Here is a 6324-nt window from a genome sequence, read left to right on the forward strand (position 1 = left end):
CCAGGGGAAATTTATATTTGCTCCAATGATATTAAACACTGTTGCTACTTCCTTTCAATATGTAAGCCTGGACTGCATTTCTGGGATGTAGACTTTTATTCTATGTGGGGTCTGTCCAGCAGTTATTGAGAGTTGGAACTTGAAATTAAACAAAAAGCATTTCATTGTTGCACAAAGAGATAGTTGTATTGTCTACTGAAACTCTATTCATGTAAGAATCAGGAAAAAAAAACTTAAACATTAAAAACATTTATTCTGAAATGCTGTAAATTATCAAAGGTCTGAGATTTATGACATCCTCAACCACTTTGATCAAAATTGTCTACTTTTCACAGAAATTTGTGACTGGAGAGAAATTAAAGATCTTCATAAATTAGAGATACAATCAAGGATATATCCTGCAGGGAATCCCACTATATTATGCTTAGCTAATTATATGAATTATAAAAACAAACATTTTCCAAAGTAAATGACATTTAACTTATTACATGAGCAAAAACCACCATGTATCAGTGTTCTTATTTTTTTCCCCCATTTCTTCCTTGGCAGACTTGGAAATGAGCATTTTAATTTCTGTAGATCTCTACAGCAACACATTTTCAGTAATAATCATTCCACATTTTATGTCATCCATTCAATAAAATGGACGTTCAATAACATATGAAATAGTAAGCTATTTTAGTGACAAAAAGAACAAAAGATGAAGGAAGGACCGCTGGGATTGCTCTTCACTGAATGTAACCTTTAAAAAGAAGAAGAGCGCCCTCCCTGGTGGTGCAGTGGGTTAAAGCACAACATTAAGAAGCTAAAGCCATTTCCCCATGAGTTCGATCCCCACTTCCCCAAGGGAACCGTGTGGCGGATCTCTCCTCAGCTGCCCACTGCTCCCCTCAGCAGAGTACTTTGTCGATCTGCCTGTTCTGTTCCCGGCTCTGTGTCTGGTGAATCCCCTCACCACCCCTGCACCGCTGGCCTGTACCTCAGTTCTGTAGAAAGACATAAATAAATATTTTTTTTTAATAATAGGCATATTTCAAGTTTCATGTCTTTTTGTTACTTGATAGTTTGTTTCCTTTCAACTCTGAATAACATTACATTGTCTGGATGTGCAACAGCTTATCTGTTCACCTACTGAAGGACATCTTGATTGCTTCCAAATTTTGGCAAAATGAAAAAGTTGCTATAAAGGTGGGTGTGTGAGTTTTCATTTCTTTTGGAGGTGTGGGTGTGACTACTTCATCATAAGGTAAAAAATGAGCTTACTTTTGTAAGAAACCATCTAATAGCCTTCCAAAGAGACTGTACCATTTGTAGCCCACTAGAATGAACAGGACTTCCTGCTGTTGCACATCTTTAGCAGTATCTGTTATTGTTAGTGTTTTCATTTTGGCATTCTCATGGGAATTGTGGTATCTCTCTGTTTTAATTTGATTTACTTGTTGACTTAGGATATGCAACATTTTGTATACTTGTTAATCTGCATATCTTTTGTGGTGAGGATATGTTAAATTCTTTGACCTTTTTTTCATTTGGATTGTTCGTTTTCTTATTGGTGAATATTAAGAATTCTTGGTGTATTTTCCTAAAGATGTATCTTTTGGAAAAGTTTTCTCAACTTCTTTTTCCAATCAGTAGCTTGTCTTTTCATTCTCTTGACATCATTATAGTTCACAGAAATATATTTTACATTTTCAATTTTATCAGATCCAGCTTACCAGTTCTTTCATGAGTTATGCCTTTGATGTTACATCTAGAAAGTTAACAACAAAGTCAATGTCATATAGATTTTCTCCAGTTTACTTTCTAGGAGTTTTATTTTTATTTTATTTATTTTTAAAAGATTTATTTATTTATGCATACAGGACTAGGGTATCAGCCAGGGGTGCAGGAGCTGTGAGAGGATTCACCAGAGACAGAGGGGTGGGGGAGCAGAATAGGCAGACTGACACAATATACTGCTGAGGGAAGCAGTGGGCCAGACAGGAAAGGTCTGATGCACCATGTGGGTCAACCCCCTGGCCGAGATCAAACCCTTACTGAAGCAGCTTTGTAGAGCTATGCTTCAAACCGTAGCACCAACAGGGAGGGCCCGTCGACTAGGAGTTTTAAAGTTTTGTGTTTTGAGCTGTAATATATTTTAAGTGAATTTTTGTGAAGGATATAAACTTTGTCTAGCTGCTGCTGCTGCTTTGTTTTTTTGTTGCATGTGGGTGTCCTGTTGACCTAACACCAGCTGTTGAATAGACTACATCTGCTCCATTATATTGCCTGTGCTCCTTTGACAAACATCAGTTATCTACACATTAATTTTCTGGCTTATAAATTATCATACAAATGATTTTAAAATACAAAGTACATTGAGTAATGCTTGGGGTACATGTTGATTGAAAAACACTGAATAGCAACTTAATGTGAGTCTGGAGGCTCTGAAGGTAAAATGAAAACAGAAGATCATTTCCTGTTGTATTCACAGAAGAAACTATCAATACAGTATTTGGCTTTAAGTAGAAATCTCCTGCTTAAGTCAAAACATATTCGTCATATCAAACTATCATTTTACCATTTTAAAGAAATGAGAGGGAAAAGAGTCATCTATCTATAATTAGCACAAAACAAAGAAGCTCTACCCGCCTGCCAATTTGAAGGCAGATAGGAGGAAAGTATGTATTCCTGGTTATCCTCCACCTTCACCACAGTTCTGAGACTCCAGTTAATCATGTTCATAACTTTAAGCACTAAGATTACTGTTTAGCACCCCGTTGTCCTACTTCTTCATAGACTGGAATTTCCAGAAAACAGAAAAAATAACAAGACTGATAGTACAACTTTATTTCCACATACAAGTAGGGAAGAGAATATGATGTTAACAGCAATGCACATAGGCTGGTGTTTTCTGTACTTTGTAGGTTTTAGAGAACCAAACAAATTGCTATAAGGGTAGATTAAAAGCACAACAAAAATAAAACACCCTAAACTCTTGGCAAACGAGAGCCACTGTAAGACTATTCAGCTAGCATCTTAAGAACTGGAAAGGATGGCAAAATAATAGCGACATTAGCCCCATGAGGGGAAACCATACCTCAAGATATTTATTAAACAAATCAGAAATTAAAAAATGAAGATATTTGACCCGGTCCATTGAAAATAAAAAATTATGTTTTTAAAATAGAAATTTACAGCGGTAAATTAGTAATCCAATGAGAAAACAAAATGATATGACAAGGTCCAAAGTCAGTAGGAAGAATAGTAAAGGTATTAGTACTTTGAATAAGACTGCAAGATAGTAAAATTCCAGTAGTAGAAACAAAATCCAAGTTGAAAAAGCAAGATAGAAAAAAAATAAAGGCAAAAAAGAAACAAAGGTGAGGGAGGAGGAGACAGAAACTTCAATCTTTTTCTTCCTTTATTAGGTTACCAACATCACAACATTGATTCCTCAATACCCTCCCTCATGCCAATATTCTTTTACTCATTCTAAGTCATCATTGCTCATAATAACATTCCTTTGGTCCAAGGAAGTATCTTTTACATATAAAAGCTTATAATTCTCATGAATAGAGTCCCCATACTGGAAATACTTAAATTACACATTGATTTGGGAAAAAATGTTATTCATATGGCAAACTACCAAAGTCTAAAACACTTTTTGATATTGTTGTAGCATAGATAATCTAAAATAGAGTAACGGATGCATCATTGACCACGATGAAAATTCACTTTTCACACCGAGTTAAATTTTTTTTTTTTTTTGCTAAGCTGTAGGAGATATTAAAATATCTATACCACGAGTGTATAACTTGATTGTGCTAGTGGCTATTAAACCCTAAAAGACTGATTAAATAAGATTCCCCTTTAAACCACTGAAAAGCCTTCCTGATGTCTGCAGTTAGGTTCCTTGGTGCCAACATTTTAAGCAACATTGCTAAAATGAATACTTGCAACTACAGATTAATAGCACCCCTAAAAGATGATATCTCCTTGGGAGGGACTTAACAACCTCTTTTTTGTGTTAGGCTGATCCTCTATATTTCTCTCTCCCTTTCTGTTCTCTGCCAAAAGGTTTTCCATCATTAAGAAATACAACCAGATTTTTGTCCTATCTTAGTGAATTTTCCTTTACTTCAAAAAGAACTCACAAACTCTTATTCCATATAATACATTTGTTTTTTAGAAGTTGCTTTAATAATATATTCATCATATTCCTTCCAACTTTTTTGGTTTTCTCTGTTATTTTCTCTAATGCCAAAGAACAAATCATCCTTTGCAACTTCTTTGTAATTCATGAATCTATATGTGGTTTTATGGCTGTTAGACATTTGGAATAACCAAATTTTCATTCCAGTTTTTACCCTATTTTTGAGTGGCCATGGTAAGCTGTTTCATTTGTGGGATTTCTTAGTCGATGTTCTCTATTGTGGCTCTTGAGATACTTGTACAACAGTTACAGCTAATGAGAAACTGGACTTCTGGTGTTACTAATAATCATAGTGGACCCTGAAGCTATTCTCTGTGTTTGTGGAGAAGGGAATTCTTACTTTTTGTTACAATCTTTCTAAATTGTTTGTTGGACAGTGTAGGACAGTGTACTGATATGAACACTACTTTGGTAGTATCAAACAATTAGAAAATGGCAAATATTTACAAACTAAAAATACAGAAAAGCTGGATGATGGGTGATAAATCTTTTCTAGTCTTTAAATAATGTTTAATATTGCCACTCCATCTGATCATCATTTAAGTCTAAAATCTTTGAGAACTGTAATTCTTGGGTGAAGGACATAGGAATCATTTCTTTCCTTAATATCAGAGCTTACACTTTCACTGTTTGTGGTATGGACCATATTATTCTGTTGATGTAGTCAAAGCTCCTTCCCACCATTTCCTGTTAACCATCCTCCTTCTCCACCTGCCCCATCGTTACACAGTTGCTAAGAGCACAGAATTTCCAACCAGGTCACTTGGGTTCAAATTCAAACTCTTTATCACCTAGGCTAATAATCTTCATCAATTTACTTCAATTTTAATAAGAACATTTTGTACACCACTGAATTAGTACATATAACTTGGATCACTGATCTATACAAAACAAGTGTCAATGAATGGTAACAACTATTTTTACTATGATTACACTAGATTATAGTGTATTTATACACAATTTGTCCCCAACAGTTGCCTTATAAGCTCTCTGTACTTGTGCCATTGTCAACCAGTGATTCATGTAAAGAAGTTTTAACTCCTAAGCCAAGAGGCTAACTTAAAATTTTAAACATGAAATATTATGTCACAAACTTACTCTTTAAAAAAAAAAATATATTCCAATGGTCTCCCTCCTCTCTACTCCCAATGTACAGTCTTTTGTTTATTCATGTCTAATTTTAACCTTGCTTTCTGAAGGTTATATGTTGGTTTTGGTGAATTTCTTCATCGTATTACTTTAGAAACATCTAAACAGGTAAATGTCTCTGCCCCATCCTTGCCCCCCACCCACCCACACACACACACAAGGGAGAATAAAAATAACCCATAAACTAGGACTGTCAGCAGCCTGGGCTGTACCCACTCATTATTTTAAAAGAAAACATAGATCCAGGTTTTATGGAAAATTTTCCCTCTAGTTAGTTTGGTTTGAATCTCACTGTGAAAATATTCCCTTTCCTTCACTAATTTGCATTTTATTAATTCCATGGTCATTTTTGTCACACACAGATATGAAATCAAATTAACTCTAATTTCTCAGAGGTTTGTTTCTCTGAGGTCTAGGTATTAAATATTCCAGGTGTCACAGAACTCTTACTGCTCTCAAATCATTAAAAATCACGATGTAGAGTCAGATCCTGAGTTATCAGAGAAACATAAGCAGCATTGGTATAAGAACTGATTTATAGAAAGGAAAGTTAGAACTGGGTATAAAGTGAAAGTTCTTTCCAATAAAGATCTAAGTCATTTTCGAATGCTGATATTAGGGACTTAATCTATCTTGTGATAAATAAATAAATACTGTCTTGTGATGCTTCATAATAATTATGAAGCAGGAATAGCTGGAAAGCCCCTACCATAAGTGTATTTGTTATTGTTTCCGTCTGTAACTCCTTTGCAACATCGACATTCCCAAGCTATCTTCACAGCTCATTGCTTCCCCCAACTAGTGGAAGAAAGAAGCTGCAGGAGCGTAATCCCAGACTGTTGGAGTCAATTATGAGACTTGAGCACAATAAAACGTGACTCATAGTAGCCAAGACCGCATTCTAAGACCAAAGCCCCCGCCTCTAGGTGACATTTCGTCTCCATTTCTGACCAATGGACATACGAGAAGCATGTTGTGTG

The sequence above is a fragment of the Condylura cristata genome, unplaced genomic scaffold, assembly GCF_000260355.1.
Source record: "Condylura cristata isolate star-nosed mole 26May11 unplaced genomic scaffold, ConCri1.0 scaffold00002, whole genome shotgun sequence".
In the NCBI taxonomy this organism is placed as follows: domain Eukaryota; kingdom Metazoa; phylum Chordata; class Mammalia; order Eulipotyphla; family Talpidae; genus Condylura; species Condylura cristata.